Raw genomic sequence first — 21,858 nt, 5'->3', positions numbered from 1 at the left:
ACTGGATGTATTTCATAAAAGCTATCGCCGTTCAATCTGTGACATTAACCTTTGAGACAAAGTATCCAATGCTGACCTTTTCACAAAGTGCAATATTTCTGGAATTGAATCATTCCTTATTCGGTACCAACTGCGCTAGACTGGTTATCTCCTGAGAATGTCTGATGACAGAATATTAAAATCCTAATCAACAGTCAGTTGGGCAGAGGAAAAAGGAATGTGAGGCGATCATTACTGAGGTACAAAGACAATTTCTCCCATTCAACACCATGGCGAAGAATAAGAGGAAAAAAATATAGACATATATATAGATTGAAAAAGGAGTGTATATCTCCGAAGTATATCTCTCTAAAAATAGACATTCGTTTATTTTATAAAGGTAAAAAAAAAAATTCGCGTTGCAGCTATTTGGCTTTAAAGTGTTCAATGTTACACGTATCTTATTTAATTTTCATATATATATATATATATATATATATATATATATATATATATATATATATATATATATATATATATGTATAAGAAAATATTTATTGTTTTTTTTGTCTCTTCTCTCTTATTGCAATCATATAATTTTTTTCAAATTTTAATCTAAGAAAATTTTCCATTTCTAATCTTAATGTTTTAAAAGTCGGTGTTGTTTTTTTACTTTTACATTTGTATAATGCCGGCTTTTCTCCTCTTCTGACAACTTCGGAATGCCATGGTTTAAAGAAGTTTCTCCCTTATTCCCCTTTCAGTAACCCTTATTGACTTGATAATGTAATAAAGTTCTTATGTAACTTTACTCTTTATCTTCTTAACTTATTCTATAGATAGATAGATAGATAGATAGATAGATAGATGCATGTATAAGGGGGGGCAATGGATCAAAAAAGTATTTAAAGATTCTTTAAATGGAGACTTTTTAATATGTAGGTGGAGCTTAGATAAAAGAGAAAAAAGATATTGATCAGAGAAAAATATATACTGATGCATATAGATTTATTGATCAATTACAATACAGTGTGTAAGAAAGCTCTTTATGCCAGGCATTTCGAATCCTAATGCTTCTCATCAGCAGAGGAGATGTGCTAGGTAACAAGATTTGGATGCAACGTCTATAGGCAATAGGCATATTTAGGGATTTTGTATAGGGAGTATACATTGGAGGGGGACCTAGGGTTCCCCAGAGGATTATTAGATAAATGTGGCATTTTAAATATTCTAGAATGGGATTTTCACATGAATGAGCGGTTGCAATATGGAGTACGTTTTTAGGAATAGATATTATATGAAAAAAAATATACATTTCTTCATTTCTATTTCTCTCTTACTTTCCCTCTCAGCCCTGCTCCAAGCAAGTCTGTCGACCTACTCCACAAACCACAAAATTCCATCATGAAAAGTTTCAAGAAAAAATTCCCGATTAAACCCAGATCTCCAACTTCTAATATAGACCTCTCCCCCCCCCCCACTACCATGTCTCCTTCTCGATCATCATGGGTCTACGGTCTAACCTTCCAGAGGTTGGAACCCAATTACAGGAGACTAAACCAGACATATTATTTCTAAGCAAAACTGGCATTGGAGAGACTATTTCCCTAGATGAGCTGGTAATTAAAGGATACTCTAATTTAACTTCCATATCTGACCCCCAGGATCGTCATGGGCATGGAATATGTGTCTATATTAAAGATGGCTTTTCATGTGGTAGGGACATCTCCAGAGAAGATCCTAACTTACCCTATATATATATATATATATTTTTTTTTTACATGGAGGTCACCACTTATCAAAATCCGGAGGCCACTCAGGTTATTGCGTGTACAGTAATCAATGAGATAGTATTGTAGTAATCATTAGTATTGGAGATTTGATAGAGTGTCTTACTTAAGAGGGCGGTTTGTCAGGAATTTGTTTATGTTGGACTTGAAGACATCCAAGTTGTAGTCAGGTGGGAAACAGGCAAACGGAAGAGAGTTCCACAGTCGTGCACTTCTGAGAAAGAAGCTCTGCTCATGGAATCTACATTTGGATTTAGGCACAGATAAAGAGTGGGGAAAATTATTGACAGTAGTTTCAGCCAGACGGGTGTTTCTCGTGAAAGATTGGTGAGGGGGACCAGAGATTGGAGCTCAGACGAGCACTTGCCATGGAAATAATGATAAAACAAAGACAAGCTCGCAACATCTCTTCTGTGGGAGAGAGGCTGCAGGGAAGAGAAAAGGGCATCTTCCACTAAGCTACGAAGTCTATTTTGTACTCTGTCAAGGCAGGATAGGCTGTTTTTAGCAGCTCCTGCCCAGATGTGGCAGCAGTACTCTATCCTTGGACGTATTTGGCTTTTATGCAGATTGTATATGTGCTTCCGGGTTGCACTTGCTGAAGCTACTGCGTTTATATTTGCTCTCTATTGTCTCCACAACAGTGGAGTTACTATTTTTAAAAGATCTGAGAAAATTGACCATGTCCTATCTCCATATCCTTCAGCTAACATTCACGTATGTGGAGACTTCAATGTTCACAATGTTGAATGGTTAACTCACTCAAACAAGACCGATGATGAAGGGAGGTTCTGTCATGATTTCTCCATTGCTTATGACCTCACTCAGATTGAACCCACCCATGTGCCCGATACTAACAGCCAGTATGCAAGTCTCCTAGACCTTTACCTCAACCCTTGCCCCGAACTGTGTTCAGCTTCCGTTCTATCTCCACTTGGATCTTCCGACCACTCTATTGTATCAGTTAAGATAAAAATGAAATGTAATAAGTCCTCAAATGTACATCTCCATCATACAGTATATAGATACTCTATGGCTGACTGGGATAGCTTCCGTACATTTATATCTGATCTACCTCTGCATTCCATGTTTAAAAAGGAGGTGTCCTTTATAGTATTAGACCTGACGGAATGGTTAATTGTAGGTATAGACAATTTCATACCCTCGAAAATGTTCCATCAAAAACCTAATAGCCAGCCGTGGTTCTCTCTAGAATGTGCTGCTGCCATTGTGCACAGAAATTACTTTTTCTATTGTTTCCAATAAAATAGATGTACTGAGACTAAAGCCACTTTCAGGACTGCCAGAAACTACTGTAAAAAAGTAATAAAGAATGCAAGAGAGCTGTATGCTCAATCCGTCAAGTCCAAAGTAACTGAGCAGCAGCTTGGTTTCCACCAGAATCCTAAACAAAAGCGTGTGCTCTATCCCAACTATCATACATGGACCTGAGATAATCTCGTCAGCATCAGACAAAGCCAAACTCTTTGCCAAGAACTTTGCAGCTAATTCTACCCTTTGCAACCAAAGCCGGCAACCCCCAATATTTCCTCCTGTATCAGAAAAATGCTATGTGATATACAAATATCTGTACATGATGTTGCCAAGCTAATCAAAAACCTTGATTCCAGTAAAGCAACCGCCCCTGACGGTATTTCAATTATAGTACTCAAAGAAACTTCAACCAGAAATAGCGACCATACTTACAAAACTGTTTAAACGTTGTCTTAAGGAGAATTGCTTCGCATCACCCTGGAAAATCTCATCAATATGCCCTGTATTTAAGAATACAGATGATCACTCATCTCCCTCTCAGTACAGGCCAATAAGTCTCCTGTGTGTCATGAGTAAGTTGCTGGAATCTGTGTTAAATAGAGAAGTAATCAACCATCTCAGCAAAAATAACCTTCTTAGTGACACACAATATGGTTTCCATTCTGCTAGATCTACAGCAGATGTGCTTACAGTTATATCGTATGGGATTAGCGAATCTCTTGATGCAGGCTACCTTTCTAGGGCAATACCTCTTGACATATCTAAGGCCTTTGATAGGGTATGGCATAAAGGTTTACTTCACAAAATTTCCAGCTACGGTATAGCTGGAAATATCTTTACAATTATTAAATCATTTCTCTCTTATAGATTCATAAGAGTAGTGGTTGATGGGCAAAAATCAGAAGCCCACAGTATTAATGCTGGAGTCCCTCAGGGGTCCATCCTGGGCCCAACTCTCTTCCTGGTCTACATTAATGATCTTCCAAATCACCTCCTTACATCATTCGTTGACATTTATGCTGATGACACTACTATCTTTGGTAGCACATCTAAAACTGTAAACGACAAAGTTCTCTCTGATTCTCTCTCCTTGAGCAAGTGGTACAATAGGGAAAGAGGTGGCTTGTTACTTTTAATGCATCTAAAACCAAGCTTTTATCTTTACATCATCAACGCTCTGATCCCCATCTGGCATCAACTGAAATGAATGGCTCTCGTCTTGGGGAGGCTTCATGTTTTGACAAGCTTCTGGGCTTGATCTTTACTCCTGATCTTAAATGGAACATTAAATCTGTTGCCAAGGTCGCTGGAAAAATAGGGGGATCCTTCTATCGATCCAGTAGATATCTCACTGCTGATGCAATTCTCTATCTATATAAGAGCCAGGTACATCCAAAGATGGAATACTGTTACCACATCTGGGTAGGAGCTACTAGAAAGGACTTATCCTGCCTTCAAAATAGACTTTGTAGCCTCATAGGGGATGTCTTTTTTCTCTTCCCTGCAACCTTTTTCTCACAGAAGAGATGTTGCGAGTTTGTCTCTGCTTTATCATTATTTTCACGGCAAGTGCTCGACTGAGCTCCAATCTATGGTCTCCCTCTCGCCAAATTTTCACAAGAAACACCCGTCTAGCAGAAAGCACTATCAATAATTTCCCCCACTCTATCTGTGCCTAAACCTAAATGTAGATTCCATGAACAAAGCTTCTTTCTGGAATTGTCTTCCGTTTTCCTGCTTTCCAGCTGACTACAATATGGTTGTCATCAAGTCTAACGTAAACAAGCCGTTCCGTATAAGTTAACAAATTTACCAAAATTCTATTACTAACGATTACTTTATTGTCTAATTGTCTACTGTGCACTCTTTAACCCTTATCCTCGAGTGGCCTTTGGGCCTTGATAAGTGGTGATTCCTTTGTAAAAAAAATGATATTGGAGTTCATTAATCAATTAATTAAGTGATCAGTCAATTAGGATCCAATGATAGTTTATTGTGTTAAGCTACAAAAAAAATAAATAAAAAATAAGAGTGTGCCAATTTAAAAAAATAGAAGATAAAAGTAAAAATTAATGCAAAGTGAAACAGAAAAAAAAAAATTTAAATTTGCAGACGAGTTTATATATATATATATATATATATATATATATATATATATATATATATATTCTTCTATAATATGAAGCTGAACGTCTGTGTGTGTGTGTATGTGTGTGTGTGTGTGTGTGTGTGTGTGTGTGTGTGTGTGTGTGTGTGTGTGTGTGTGTGGTCACGAATAGGCTCCTATATGGTTGACTATTTTAAAAAACTGATTACATATAATGATAGAAGATGTATCGAGGATCAGGAATGGGTATGTTTGATCTGGCAGAACGGTGGTTCATAAAAATTGTGGGGTCTGCGTTCGCGCTTAGCCCCCAAAGTATGGAAATAAAAAATTAAAAAAAAAACGTTTACAAGGGTTTTTGATATAGATGTACATAAGAATACTTTGATAAGTATGTTTACAACTTAAATAGGGATGGTATAATAAAATTGTGGGGTCTGCGTTCACACCTGTACTCCATGGAAATATGGCACAAACTTTAACAAAGACTTTTCATATCTATTTGCGTAAGTATACTTTAATTATGTTTCAGTTTAAAGAAATATGGTATAATAAAATTATTGGGTGTTCGTTCGCGCCTGACCTCCATAGAATGTAAATATGTCACAAAGTTTAACAATGTTTTTTAAAAGGGGTGGAGGTTCACAATAACACCTTAACTTTAATCTTAATTCACGTTAGCTTTTATTTATTTTTTTTAGTTGAATCATATTGTGTCGAATAAATTCACCTCATAAATTCACGTTCTTATTAAAGTGAAAGCCAAAAACAAAAAGTCGGAACTTTAGACAATTCTCGGCACAAATTTTGCATAAGTCTGGTTTTTCCCTTCTCCACTTGCACGTGGCACTCTTTCAAAAATAGATAAATAATAAAAAATAAAAACGTTACTTGTTATAGTGTCAAAAGAAGGAAAAACTCCTGCTCACATGATTACGTGTCTTTTTAAAAACATTTACATAACTTTTTTATTTTTATTTATATATCTGTTTAAGTTTTATTTTTGTCAGTGACCTAGAAGAAATTTAGTTGATGACAACCCTTTCTGCGTGTTCTTTACTTTACATTACAATAGTACAACCCTGAATCCGATGGCGCGATACTACACCGTTCAATACTGTAAAACTGAAACGAGGCTGTTCTGCTTGAAAAGGGCGCCATTTTCTTTTTATTCATATTTATATCGATTCTTTGCTTTAAAAAAACTAAAGTAATTACCTGTTTACTTTTTTAATATCCCATTCTGCTGTTTCGGATTATTTTACTAAAGTAAGTACAGCTTCATTATTTTTCAAAACTGTTTTTGTTTCTTTGTTTTTCGATATTTCGTCGATATTATTTAGTAAGAGTGTTTAGCAGGAAAGCCAACAATCGACTACCTGAAAAAAAATAAATATACAAGAAATAAATGTTACCATAGTCAATAAAAGTTCAGTTCATGTTTTTTTTGTTTTGAAATAGATTTTAATGCTCTTTACTTGTAATAATTTCAGCGAACTGAAATTAAAACGAAATTTGAGGCGATAACTACTTAAATGAATTTTTATATAAACTACACATGCCATAATCGAATATTCCTCAAGCACAAAATAACGGAAAACATTAAAATATGTTTATAAATATTCCTTACATTGACGGAACTCTCTTAAATTGTTAACACAGAATGCTCAGCTGCCCCTCCTTCAAATTGAAAACGGGGCTCTCCATTTAAAAGTCGCTGCCATTTTGATTATTTTTAAACCGGTTCATGAATTAAAAAAATATATATATTGTTTTTACAAACTACTTAAAAATATAAACCAATGAACTTTTCTACCATAAAAGTAACTTTTATTGACTACGGTAACATTTATTCCTTGTAAATTTATATTATTATATACATAACATTTTCTCTTTGTAAGGAAACATCATTTTGTTGGTCACTCTTGGCTACGAATGGAAACAGAGTTGATATAAAAAAATATATTTTCGCGAAAATTATCTTTACTTTCATCATATTTTGCTTAGGGTAAAATATTTGAGTATCAAAACCTATCTCTTTACAACCCCCTCCTTTTCATAACCTATCATACTTTCATCAATCACAGTCCATTTTCTGTAGTCTGTTTTGAACCCAGTCAACTACGGGTACTTCTGCTAGTATATATATATATATATATATATATATATATATATATATATATATATATATATATATATATATATATATATTTCTGTGGAATATATCTTATTTCCTTATAATATATACCAATCCTTATTTAAGAAGCTCAATGTAATTACAGAGCAATATAGTGACGGCATGACAAAAGTCTTAAACGGCGTAATGGAAACATATTATAAGTTATTTACAGCTTCTCTTCCAATTTTGGGATTTAATCATGTCAAAACGCAGTTTATTTCCTTTTGACGGATTGATTGTTGCTATTTTTTCTGATGAGTTAAGGGCAAAATAGATTCACTGGTTGATATAATAATTAAGTGATTGATTTTACGCTACAAAACAGATACTGTCAAGAATTGTAAATGTGAACTGAATTAAAGAAAAATAAATAAATTATAAGGTGGTCAACATCATGAACTTTGGAATATAGACTTTTGTCATTCAGTCACTATATATATATATATATATATATATATATATATATATATATATATATATATATATATATATATATATATATATATATACGCAAGATGCGTTCCAAAATAAATGTCTTCAGCTTTTTTTATTCTGTCTGAATGGATCAAACTGGATTGCAAATTGCATTGTAATGATGACTGAACTTATGCATTCATGATCTGAAAATTTCATTCCTTTATTGCAGATATTGACGGTGTGAGACTCTAAGATTCTAAGAGAGCAACTCATGTTATGGACATGTGTCAGAAGCAGAGAGATGTGTCATTGTAGAATGGTGGTGACTATGTAGAAAAATAAATTCTCGAGCACAAAAGGTATTCGTTTTAATGGTACCTGCTTTCATAGCTCTTCAAGTTTCTAAGTAAAAAAAATAGGAGACTTTACTTAATTATTTTTGCATAATCATTTGAATTATAGTTTAACATACAAAAGTGTCATGGTTCAATTGTGCCCTAAAAAGAAACATTCCTTTCGAACGCGCCCCTGTCTTATAAAAGAATCTATAGTTGATTTTATTGGCTGGTGTTTTCTGCTTGTGCGGTGATAAAACTTCTCAAATGCACTTGTGATGTTAAGTTGTATAAAATGTATAAAAGTGATGTTAATTGTTCAAAATCGGACTTCCTTCTTTTATTGGATTTTGTTCGACTATTGAATTTTGATACTTATCAGTTGCCTTCTGATATAAAACCCACATAAGAAATCTCCCAGACACATCAAGTACTTTCGTGTGGATTTTTTTTTTAAATCGGGCAAGTCGTTTTCGAGTTCATAGAGAACAAACTCACACACACGCGCGCGTGCGCACACAAACACACACACACATACACGCACAAAGTTCCTTTTATATAAAGATAAATAGATAAATAAATAATAAAATATGATGTTAGAAAGAACGACCACGTGCGTATTTGGATTTTTCTTTTTTAAATAAACAAATATTTATTTATTTAAAGTTTCTAATTTTCGGCTTATAAAAAAGCCCTCATCAGGATTTCTTTTGAAAACAATACAACATATATATTTTTCTCTTTTCAAATACGCGCGTGGTCGTTCTTTCTAACCTCATATTTTTAATTCCATTGTCTCCATGATTCTAAAAAGTGGATTACTACTGATACTAAATAAATAATAAAATAAATACATGAGAATATAGATCAAAGGATGGATGATATGTAGTGTAATTCATTCGTTTGAACTCTATAAAAAATACAGTAGTTTTTTGGTTAAAATGATCAAGTGTTAAATTCGACACACTGCTGCCAAGAACTCACTTCTCAAAATTTCAACGCTCTGTCGCTCTGCTATTAAAACTCAGCTCCAAATTTCAACGTTCTGCTGTCAAAACTTAACTCCAAAACTTGACACTCTACATCCAAATCCAAATTCAAATTCGATCCCGTCTCTGAAAATTCAGGCATTTTATATCCAACCAGGAGAATCTCATCTGTGCATGGGGTAACAATGTCGCGAGCATATAAAAAGAAAAAGCGGCCATTTTTTCTTTTTTTCTTCACTCTTTTTATCTGCACGAAACTCTGCAGACTGCACACAGGTTTGTACTTTTTAAGCGTTTGATTACAGAAGAACAACTTATTTTGCGTTTGGTAGCATTTCAGACCATATTTTTATAAATAAAAAAAACAAACACTTTTCTTATATAAAGATGAACAACACAAACAAGAACACTTTAGCAACATAATAGATTAGTAAAAAATAAACAATCTGGAGCTAAATACTAGATTCAATATCTGAAACGATTTTGTTCCTGTCTTTTAAAGGAGGTGGTGTTTAATCATTTTTGCTTTCGAGCCCTGAGATAGAATAGTGTTTTATTTTAAATCCCTGAAACAATTTTTATACGGCTAACAACCAAGAATCCCTATATCAATAATACTAAAATTAGTGTAAATTCTTGGAAGTAAACTAATACAAAGGATTAATTGATTTACAAGCAAAGGAGTTTTCAAACGAATAACAATAATAAAATACGAAATTTAAAAAAATCGTTGAAGGTTGGAGAAGACTCCCTTGTTCCCAAAATATAGAGATAGAGTTTGCCTCGTGAATCCCTCCGTGAAATGAAACACAAACGTTTCTTTCTGGCTTGCAAGACATAAGCTCTTTTCAAGTATTGAGTACTGTTGAAGTAAATACTAAAACAAAGAAATATGTGCAAAATACATGATCTTAAAACTATATAAACATCAGAAAAATCCTTACGTGGATCGATCTAAATTTCGACGGCGTTAATCGGTTGAATCCCTAAGATGATAACGTCATCAAAACGTAGATCGATCTACGTAAGAATTTTTCTTATGTTTATATAATTTTACTTATAAAAGCTCTATATATGTATTGATCACTTTTGAAAAGATAATGATTTATAGTTAAATGCATTTGACTTTAATCAATTAATATGTGTGTGTGCGCGCACGTGCGTGCGTGCGTGCGTGCGTGCGTGTGTGTGTATGTGTGTGTGTGTGTGTGTGTGTGTGTGTGTGTGTGTGTGTGTGTGTGTGTGTGAAAGAGTAATGCGTCAACTAAACGGTCGAAGCAAGCACTTGCCTGTCTAGCCATACTGAAGAGCTGTGATACTGTGAAGCACACACACACACACACACACACACACACACACACATATATATATATATATATATATATATATATATATATATATATATATATATATATATATATATATATAACATGTGCGTATTATTTATTAATATTACCCTGGAAGGTGGTTAAGAAAGACAGGACAAGAAATCTAATAGAGAAGATAACGAAAATTCGCCCACACATGAAGAAACAACAATGCCCGGAAGAACGGAGAAAGCGAGTAGAGAAAGTGAGAAGGCAGAGAGCGAGAGAGAGAGAGAGAGAGAGAGAGAGAGAGAGAGAGAGAGAGAGAGAGAGAGAGAGGAGTATAACAAGAGTGAGAAAAAGACAAAAATAGATAAACAAAATAAATTAAAGCGATTGAAAGAAGAAATAAAAAATAAAGTAATAGAGATTAAAGGAAACTTAACGATATAGATAGAGAGAGAGATAGAGACAGATAGAGAAAGAGAGAGAGAGAGAGAAAGAGAGAGAAACAAAGAGGGACATAAAGGAAAAGCGAAAGCGTAAAAGAGAAAAAGAAATAGCAATAAAGAGAGAAAAACATAAGAGAGAAAGCGAACAGAGAGGAAAAGTAAAAAAGAGAGAGAAATGAAAAGAAAATGACAGAAAATAAATAAAGGGAGAGGGAAAAGAGATAGAAAGAGGAACAGGATAACAAAGAGAGAAAGAGGAAGAGAAAAGAGAAGGAAGGCAAAAGAGAAAGAAATAAAGATAAAGGAAAGGGAGAGGAGGAAAAGAGAGAGAAAGAGGGGGAAAAGTACAGAAAAAAAGAGAGTAATAGAGAAAAGAAAAAAGAGACAGAAAGAAAATGGGAGATAAAAAAGGGAAGGGAGAAAAATAAATATATTAAGGTTGCGGTTTGACAACTTTTAAAATCAAATACAAAATCAACTAAAGGACACTTAGAGATTCGATATAGTTCCCAGCATTCCGTTGAACTCCTTTTTGGCAAACGCTTTTTCTTTGAGGTTCATCCGACATGACGGAGAGCAGACAGGTTGTCCTACTGTCCTCGCCACATTTTGACGTGAAAAGACAACATAATACATAAATATTGTTTATCATATGATGTAATTCTGCCAAATCCAAAGCTGAATACCGGATATAAATTCCATAGCCACGAGTATGAGTCTACCGGTGTGATAATGTTCTGTTTTTTTTTTTTTTTTTTTTTTTAAACTCCCTCCCCCCTCCAAAAAACAAATAAATAAATAAATTACACCGATTATAGATGTTTAAACGTAAAATTTAGAGCATATAAAGTTCCAGGTAAAGTCTTTATATGCATTCCTGTGTTGGATATTAATTCGACTGAGCCAAATGTACAAATTGTTGTGCTATTATCTGCGCGTGGTTTAAGGATGTCCGAATTTGTTACGATACTATGTCGTCCAGATGCTGGGATTATGCTGAGAATAGAGCCTGTATCAGTACGAAATCTGTAGCCACTATTTTATATTTAAATTGTTGACAGTGGTTGTAAATAGACGAGTGTTTGCTGTGAATATTTTATGGCGGGGGGAGGGGAACCATAGGCGAAGCTGAGTTGAGTATTTGCCATGAAAATAACGATATAGCGGAAAAATAATTGCAACATTTCTTCTCTGAGAAAAAAGTAGGAGGGAGAAAAAAAGGCCATTGCCCACTAACATATCTTTGCTTGTTAGACACAAAATCAGAGACGACCAGAGAGTGACGGATACTGATGCCGACTTCTCCTGATTTTTTCACTAGAGTCCTGTTAGCCAGATTGGAGCTCTAATAACATTTGACAACAAACCTGTCTGTCAGGGGTGGCCCTGCCAAAAATTCCAGATGGCATAGCCCTAACAATACTACATTCCCCCAGCAGTGAGGAAGGTTTTAACTTTGTGACAACAGGGGAAAGAGAATTCTTTTTTTTTGTTGGCTTGTTTTTTTTTGGGGGGGGGTTATTTTACTAATATCCACTCCAAACACAGCAAATCATCACTCAGACGTAAGGGGCTACTGTGAATTAGGTACCATACCTACAGGGCACTCTAAGTAGGGAGTTGAGCAGCAAGATGTTTATTCACATTACACTTAAATTTTTGCATGTTAGTACAGTCGAGGAAGTAGGAGTAGTAGGATACAGTTTAGCAATCTGAGAGAAAGAAAACTTTCAAAGTAGAAGGTTCTCTAGTATCGGGGAAGCCTCTACAGTGAAGGTATGGGATTTTGCTACTTGTTGGGCTAGTTGTGGGTGTTTATATTGAAGGAGTATCAGTGCTATGAGCTCGTTAAGCACATTCCATTAAAGCACTTGTAAAACAAGCACAGATATGTAACATTGCCATGATGGGACAGGAGTTGGAGCTTGGTTGACAGTTGACAGGACATATTAGATTGGAGACTCTTTTTTTGGGCTCTGTTGTCTTGAACTAGTATGAGAATTCCTTGATGTAGATTTAATCAACAATCGTAGTTTAGATATTTGTTTCTGTAGGTCAGTGATTGTGCATTCAAGTGTTTCTACTAGCATTATCATTCGATATATCAGTAGCGTTCTCAAATGATACAAACATCTTATCGGCTTTACCCTCTAATTTACTCAGATAAGTGTGCTCCAACATTTGTGCTAATATCTGTACAATCGATATAGGTAATTTATCCAGCACATCCTGTCTAATATGGAATCAGCCATATTGTCCCCATTCATATATGGCCTCGTATGTTGAAGTAACTGTGGTGCTGTAACAACACATATGTCAAAAAGACATTCAAAAGTTGATGAGGAAAATTGAAGCTGCTGATAAACCTCTAGAATACCTCGATCTTCCCATTGATTCTTGCTCAGCGGAAACAAGGCCTTGTAGTGTGGAGTGAGGAAAAGAAGGTTGGAATTATGTTGAGAGGATAATTTTGCAACTGCAGAAGATAGGAATGATGACGGAGTGCTAGGAAAACGGGTAGAATATTGAGTATTATCATATTTGCTGTGGGTTGTCGAGGAAATATTGAGCAAAAGCTTAATCAGGATACTGCAATATCATTTTTGTTCTATGAACATAGGGGTAAAGGACTTCAGCCAGTATCAATACGACTTTCTGACAGAGGGTCCCTGCCACTTCAGAAATACAGTATAGCAGGGGCCAAAACCATGAAGGGGCTCCTCCCGATGATCGTGGTACTGGATCTGATTGTGGAGCTGTTAGTTACTGTGAACTGTAAGCGAAGAATACAAATAACATGAGTAATAGCACGATCAGCCGGTCACTAGTGTGTGACCAACCCACGTATTACACTAAATGTCTTAGAAACGGTCCCATAATGATGTGACAATGGACTAGCCATTAGGGTCTGAGTATCAAGAAGAAAAGCATACCTGAGATGTTGGATGTGGGTGTGTGGCCCCTTCATTCTCTCAAGATGACATCTTCACCCTGGTTGGAATCTTCTTTGCTTTCAAGCCCGCTTCGTTCGACTTAAGGCAAACATTCAATACAGGCACAACAACGCATGATACAATTGCAATATATAAGATCTTAACTATTTTATTTTATAACATTTATACAATACGTATTTCAATATTAACATACAATTTACAGATCATACAATTGATTTACACTATTACTTCTTTAAAACTAGCTACCCTTAACTAGTGTTGAGGAATAGGGGATTCCCACCTCCCTCTCATTTACGGGGAGACAAAATTTACGTCTTACCCCATGCTGTTCGGACGAAAAAAAGATCGAGAAAAGAAAGGGAATTATGGGATTGAATTTTTCTGTGTATCCCTCCACTTACGGTCAAATTACCACCTGGTCATGCTGAAGAGTGTGTTAACAACCACCATAACCGGGGTACTAAGATACAGTCCCACGTGATGATCTCTTATCAAGATAATATTCTTAAATATTTAGCATTTATTCGCCAGAACGGCGAATTCATTTGGTGACAGCTTCTTTCAAAATATAAGGATTCCAAGCTGCAACATCCTTGAAGAGGCCAGTCATCTCATTTCTGGCACGAACATTTGTACCGCAAGAGCAAATTTGATTCTCTGCGAACAAATACTTCGTGTTGCATAAATGACTTGCACCTACAGAAACTAATTTTAATATTTGAACCGTTAACTAAAGGAAGCTGTAAAAATAATTAAAATATTACGATGGCTTGTCTATTCGTTCCATATCGTCCTTTATCCCATCCTTAATGGTTTGCACATGATAATGATTAAAGAAAATATTATTGCAACAATGGAATTATTTTCTTGTTACGAATAAAATCCAATTAGAATTAATTTAATTACAAATATATTTTATTCTATTCAAATAATTTTCTGAAAGAAACCATCTTTATCAAAAGCAAATTTTATTTGAAAAAGCCGCCTTGTTGGCTGTTAGCAGTTAATGAAACTACTAATATAAAATAACATTAATATAGCATATTATTGAATTTATAATTAATAAGTAATACATTATTTTTTATATAGGTATTAAGCAAATATTTATTGAAAATGTAACAGCGTAAAATAAATTTCCACTTTTTAAAATCCTATTTAGAAACTATTATAAATGCGAAATTACAACCACCAAAATTTATTTCAATTCATTCATAATCAAATGTAACATTTCGAAGTTTTGTTAGCAGTTGTAAAAAGAAGACAGGCGTTACATTAATGCTCACTGTGTTTCTATAATCATAACGTTAACACTGACGTCTCTGCGTGCGCAACTCTATGATTTATAAATACAATATATTTTCATTGATTCACGAATTGCAATTTGATCCAACATTTAAATCACCATGCATTTCTCAATGCTGCCTGTAAAAGATTCTCCAACTTATTTAAAATCAGGTCATTTCCATAGTCTAGATAGGTTACGATTGGGTCACCTGTATATCACATATCACACAATCTTAAAGTTGTTATATATATATATATATATATATATATATATATATATATATATATATATATATATATATATATATATATATATAAAGTAAGAATGCACAACGTATATACTCAATGAATTTTTTATATACAGACTTGAAATTTGGTATAAGGTATTCAGACAGGTGCAAAACTTTTTACTCGTTTTTCATCCGGACAAAAGGGCTGTTAAGGGGTCAAAATTGAAAAATTGGTACCTCGGGGGGTGTCATCGGATTTTTATCTGTTTGTCAAATGTTTCACGAAGGTGCATTTGTGAATCTTTCACATGACAGATTACTTATGCTAAGAATAAGTAAGTTTGAAAAGACTTTTTAAAGATCGTGTCACGCTGATATTAAATATTATCATTATAGCAGATAATAGAAAGCTCAATATGCCAGATGAAGTAATTAAACAAAAGAAAAATTGATAATGAAAAAAAATTGAATAAATTACAATATTTATTAATCTATCAAAAATTCAAACAAGGAATGGTAATAAGGTAAAAGCATTAATCCATGGATTTTCAAGTGTAGATTCATTTCATTAAATGATTATATTCATTTACTTATTTATTTCATTATCTCCCTTTGTCATATCCATCAATATACCTATTTCTCTCTCACTCTCTCTCTCTCTTAACAGTTAAAGGTAATAAAATTAATGGAAGATTGAAATAATCCATTACAAACAATAAGGAATACCATTACAAATATAAATACTAGTTAATCCATAGCAGTTAACATAGCATATATATATATATATATATATATATATATATATATATATATATATATATATATATATATATATATGTGTGTGTGTGTGTGTGTGTGTGTGTGTGTGTGTGTGTGTAAAATGGGTTCAGAAATACCAACGAGAGAAGAATGTATATTTAAATGGGGTCACCAACATTTGTTATGTTTTTTATACATATTTTATTATTTCATTTCATTTTTTATTTTTTATTATTCAGATCATTGTAATCATTTTTTTTAAGTCATTGAAATATTTTTTGAAATAGTTTTAACGAGTTTTGGGCGTTCTGTAAAGCGTTCTCTTCAGAGATTTTGTAAAATATTTAAAATGTATAATAGCGTTTTTGCTGACCATTTTGATGACATGAAATATTTCCAAAAGGTTGAAAGATTTGTAAATGTTTCTAAAATTTTCATGAGTGTGTTCCTCTCCTTCCCTTGTTTATTGAGGGTCAGAGGAATAGTTAGCCGTGACGTCGTGAAACAACAACTATGAAGATGAGGATAACAGTCTGCAAATAGATAAATGAATATACAAATTACTCAAAGGATTCCAATAATAAAATAATATATCACTTGGTATGAACTCGACGATGGAAGACCAGATAAAAAAAAAAATAACGAAAAACAACTTGTCTTTATAAGACCAAACAATTCAACCTTGATCGCCCTTCAGGGCCCATGGCACAGTGAATAGAGGCATTAGATCTTCATAAGTTTTGGTTTTGGTTTCAATTATAACTGAAGGAACTCAAGTTTTATATATATATATATATATATATATATATATATATATATATATATATATATATATATATATATATATACGTATGTATGTATTGCAGAAGATCAAGACAACATCGATATCGTCAGTTTCAAAAATCCAAACCAAAGAGATCTATAGTTGGTCTCCTATGCTGGGCTATGATCATGATGCACTCTCAGTCTTTGTTAAGCTATGTATCTAGAAAAAGGAAAACTCTAATATAAAACCTCCGTGACAAGTAATTGCACCGATTGAGATTAAAAGATTAGCAGTTGTTCCAAAAAGTGAGGCTGGCTCTACACTTGATTAAACATTGAAAGATTGTACATTAGTCTGGAATGCTATAGTAAACTGAATTAAGCTAAAATAGATTAGTTTTCCAACAGATACCAAATCTCCATTAGTAATAGAAATATAAAGCAAAGTCAGCTGGATTTTCCAAATCAAAACTAAATGGCATTGTATTTGCCAAATCGGTATTTTATTCTGCTAGCCAGTGAAATAAGAAAAAAATCCAATCGGTTTCATCGATTACATAATCTATCTGACGCAATGATTACTTCAATAGTAGAAACTTATAAAGACTCACCGTTCATTTTCATTCAATAATCAAACATATTTTTATCCAATGAGATCGCTCCGCTTATTAAAATTGAAAATGGCAAATGGAGTCATAGTTAACTGGTTATGTTTTTATACTCATTATAGTTCAGAGGTAACCAAATTTACGACATTCATTTACATATATGCCAAGAATTCAACTAAACAAGTTTCATGTACAATCGTTTCTGAGACAGAATAGATATCAAGTCGATTCAAGGAATGATAATAAAAAGTAAGAGTGAAAAAAATAAAGCAATGAATGAAAGAAAAAGAAAAAATGAAGTAATAATGACTTTAAAGAGATATGCAGGCAGTGAAAATTATAGAGAGAAATAAATATAGCAAAACTGGTAAAAAAAGAAGGAAGGGAAGAACTAGACGGAAAAAGAAAGCAGGAAAGAAACGCCTTGGAATTAGAAGAAATAGAGAAAAGCAGTAACACTGGTAGAGAAAAGAAATGACAATAAAGTTAACAAAGTAAAGAAAGAAAGAAAGAAAGAAAGAAAGAATGAGAATGGAACTAAAACAAAAAGAAAGAAATTATGAAAATAAAAGCAGTAAAATTGGTTGAAAGAAAGGTAGAAGAAATTGAAAGAGGGTAAAAAAATAAAGGAAAGAAGGCTGAAAAAAAGACAATTAAACTGAAAGAAATGGAAGAAAAATAAAAAGATAGCGAAATTCAAATAAATAGAAAAGAATTAGAATAAAATATGATAAAAAAAGAAAGAAAGAAAAACATGAAGGCAAGAAAAGAAAGGAGAAGAGTGAAGAAAAAGGAGAAACAGTAAAGATTTCTGATAATTGATTTTGACAAATCATTTTCCTTCTCTTTGGTTTTGCTTCATCCGACATTGAGAAGAACACGAAATACGATGCAGGCATCAGACAACTTTATTCGAAGTGCACCACACGCAATAGTTATAAATCGATAGATTTCTTCGATTTTCCATCCACAACCACTTTCCAACAACCGACGACCAGTGTCACCCATTTTTTTTCTTTTAACTCGACTTCTCATTTATTTATTCTTATTGCGTTCATTCATTAATTTCATCTTTCATTAATTTTTTTCACTTTCATATTCAATAACATTTAAAGAAAGAAAAAATATTTCTTTCTTTCTACCATACCCCGTCCTTTAACTATCCTCCTACTATCATACTAGTAGTTCCTCTTCCTTCTCCTCTTCTTTGTTCTACCATTCCCACTTTATTATTTTCCCTCATCCTTGTACCTTCAAAGTCTTTTAATTATTCTCACACTATCATAGTAATCATTCCTCTTCCTTTCCCTCCTCGTTTCTTTCTATATTTTCTCTCATCCTCTTTTACATTTCCCTCATCTAATTCGCCTAATTGTCCTCCCACTATCATAATAATCATTCTTCCTCCTTATCCTCTTCTTACCCATTCTCTTTTTTCTATCACCTCTCTTTATTATTTCCTTTATCCTATAATTATCCCCCACTCTTATGCTAATAATTTCTTTTTCTTCTCATCTTTTCTCTCTACCGCCCACTCTTTATTATTTATCTCATCCTTTCACCTTTAATTCATCTTATTGTCTTCCGACCACCATAGAAATCCTTCCTTTTCATTCTCCTCCTCCTCCTCCTCATCATCTACTTTTTATTTTTATTTCTACCACCCATTATTTATTATATATTCTACCTTTCATTACTCTTAGTTTCCTACCACTCTTTTCACTCCTCTTACTATTACAGAATTACAACCTCTTATTTTTCCTCTTTCATCTTATCTTCCTATGTCACTGATTTCAAGCATCTCTCTTTTTTCCTCTCTCTCTCTCTCCCCCTCTCTCTCTCTCTCTCTCTCTTTAATGATTCCTGTCTTTTCACCTTTCCACAATAAATATATTTCTCTTTCTTCCTTTTCCTTGTGAAGCTTATTCTCATTACTTATAGTTTATTCATTTTCTCTTTTTTTCTCCAGATTTTAAGGTCACTATTTTTTTTAAACTACGTAGTAGAAAAATTTACGCAGGTCAAAATATTTTTTGAATAAATAAATATATGAACGACAAATAATATTTTTTAATAAGAAATAAATTTGTAAAATTTAAGCAGAAGGTTAGCATTGTGAATAGACAAGAAAGAAAGAAATAAGCAAACAATCATTGTATAAAAATGATGAGATGAGTGAGAAAGAAAGTATGGTTTGAAGGAGGAGATAGATAGATAGGTAGATAGATAGATAGATAGATAGATAGATAGATAGATAGATAGATAGACAGACAGACAGACAGATAGAGAGAGAGAGAGAGAGAGAGAGAGAGAGAGAGAGAGAGAAATAAGAGTACACGTTAGAAGTGCAAAGAAAAGGAAATAGAGACAGAAAAAGGAAAGGAAAGAAACAAATGAAACTTTAATCTGAAAAAGGAAGAAAAGAAAGCATTATATAGAATAGTAATGAACGAAAAGAATAAAGAACGAAAGTGAAAGTAAAAGTAAAGAGTTCAAAGAATAAATAGTAAAGACTGGGGAAAAGAACAAGAAGGAGGGGATATAAAAGTCAGAAGGAGGGGGAGAAGGAAAAGGTTGCAATTTACGGTGTGCCGCAGAACGTCACAAAATCAGCCAATCGCAGCGCACAGATTGTTCCCTAATTTAGGCTCCGCCCTTTAATAGTCATTCACACTGACACGTTCGGCACCCACACAAACAGAATGGAACCGACTTTAAGTAGAGAGTTACTTTTCAATGGATAAAACAAAAAAAAGTAAAAAAAAAAAAAAAAAACCAACAACAAAATAAGCGGTCAAATATGAGTGGAAACGATAAAAGTGAAAGCCGGGTACAAAACGAGGAAGAGATATTATTAACAGAACCTGTCTGAACATGTATGTGTAGGAGTGTGAGTTCTGTTTACATAGTAAACACGCACGCGCGCACACACACACACACACACACACACACACACACACACACACACACACACACACACACACACATATATATATACATATATATATATATATATATATATATAGATAGATAGATAGATAGATAGATAGATAGATAGATAGATAGACGTACGCATGAATATATTTATATAATCACACATACATTTAATATCTCACCTCTGGTAATTTACAGACAAAAATATTTTTAACTAAATCTATCACAAATTATATACGTGTATATTTTTCTCATAGAGTAATATATTTTTTAAAAAATCGCTATAATGTAGAACCTGTTAACCATTAACTAGGTGAGTTTAGGAATAATGCTAAATAAACAAATTTCTAAAAAAAAGCACACTTTGGAGGATTATCAGATGAAATAGTTAAGATAATCTGATTTGTACATTCTTATTAACTGAGTTTGTAGGTAATTATACTGAAGCTGAGTTAATCAATGTTTGTTTCCCTAAGAGTTTTTTTTTTTTTTTAATATTTTTAAACACAGAAAATACATATTACAGTTTCCTTGGTATAAAGATTGAGTTTTTTTTTTTAATCATTTTAATTGTTCTAATTAACCATAATTTTCAATATACTCACCAAGTCATCCATTTCTTACAAGTTTCTACCTATTACTCTCACCCTCTCTCAATGTATGTTGTATGACACACACCTTTCTTATTTTATACTCTCTCACTCTCTCTCACTCTCTCTATCTATCTATCTATCTATCTATCTATCTATCTATCTATCTATCTATCTATCTATCTCAGCAGTTAACGGTAATAAAACTAACTCTAAAACAGAAGATTGAAATAATCCATTAGAAACAATAAGGAATATCATTAAAAATGTTATTACTATTAAACCCATAGAAGGAGAGAGAGAGAGAGAGAGAGAGAGAGAGAGAGAGAGAGAGAGAGAGAGAGGATGAAGAGGAGGAGAAAGAAGAAAGGGATTACATAAGAAAAAGAGACTAATTTGGGGGTTTACATATATTTTTTTTTTAAATGGTTTTACAAACTCATTTTTTCCTGATTCAAACAATTAACCTGATCCCAACGGATCACACTTTTTTATAGTTAATATATAGTTATTGTATACATATATACAATTCTACATAGTTTAATTGTCATATATAGTTTCATAACTTACTATCTAGCTCTACTCACATATTGAGCACTATTGAAGTAAATATTGAAAAGCGATAATAAAATATTGTATCTTTTTATAAAATTTTATGTTGATATATGAAATAATATATATATATATATATATATATATATATATATATATATATATATATATATTCATTTTTCCTCTGATTAGTTCATAAGGTCTAATTTGACATGTTGCTATAAATAATATTAAATTAATTATTATCTCTATTTAAAATTAGTTAGGTATATGTTTAGTTATATTTGTATGTATGGATTTAACTCCTAAACTAATTAACTGATAATTATGAATTTTGGAATACAGATGCTAG

At 33.0% G+C, this 21,858-nt stretch overlaps 1 protein-coding gene across 2 annotated transcripts in view; it reads right to left on the bottom strand.

Moving 5' to 3' along the window:
• Window positions 1–21,172, bottom strand: part of LOC145242478 (uncharacterized) — a 22,825-nt gene extending 1,653 nt beyond the window's left edge. Inside the window, exon 1 of one of the 2 annotated variants that reach the window (XM_080105538.1) lies at window positions 20,970–21,172. The gene's annotated coding sequence lies outside the window, so the exon portion shown is untranslated. Of the gene's footprint in view, window positions 1–9,066; window positions 10,392–20,969 lie in introns of those variants that run through there. The other variant, XM_080105537.1, reaches the window with a different exon arrangement.
• Between the last annotated feature and the right edge of the window lie 686 nt (window positions 21,173–21,858).

The sequence above is a fragment of the Euprymna scolopes genome, chromosome 21 (assembly GCF_053919585.1).
Source record: "Euprymna scolopes isolate OS-2025 chromosome 21, ASM5391958v1, whole genome shotgun sequence".
Classification (NCBI taxonomy): domain Eukaryota; kingdom Metazoa; phylum Mollusca; class Cephalopoda; order Sepiida; family Sepiolidae; genus Euprymna; species Euprymna scolopes.
Note: the sequence above shows the minus strand (reverse complement) of the source record. Positions and strands in the feature narration are given on the sequence as shown.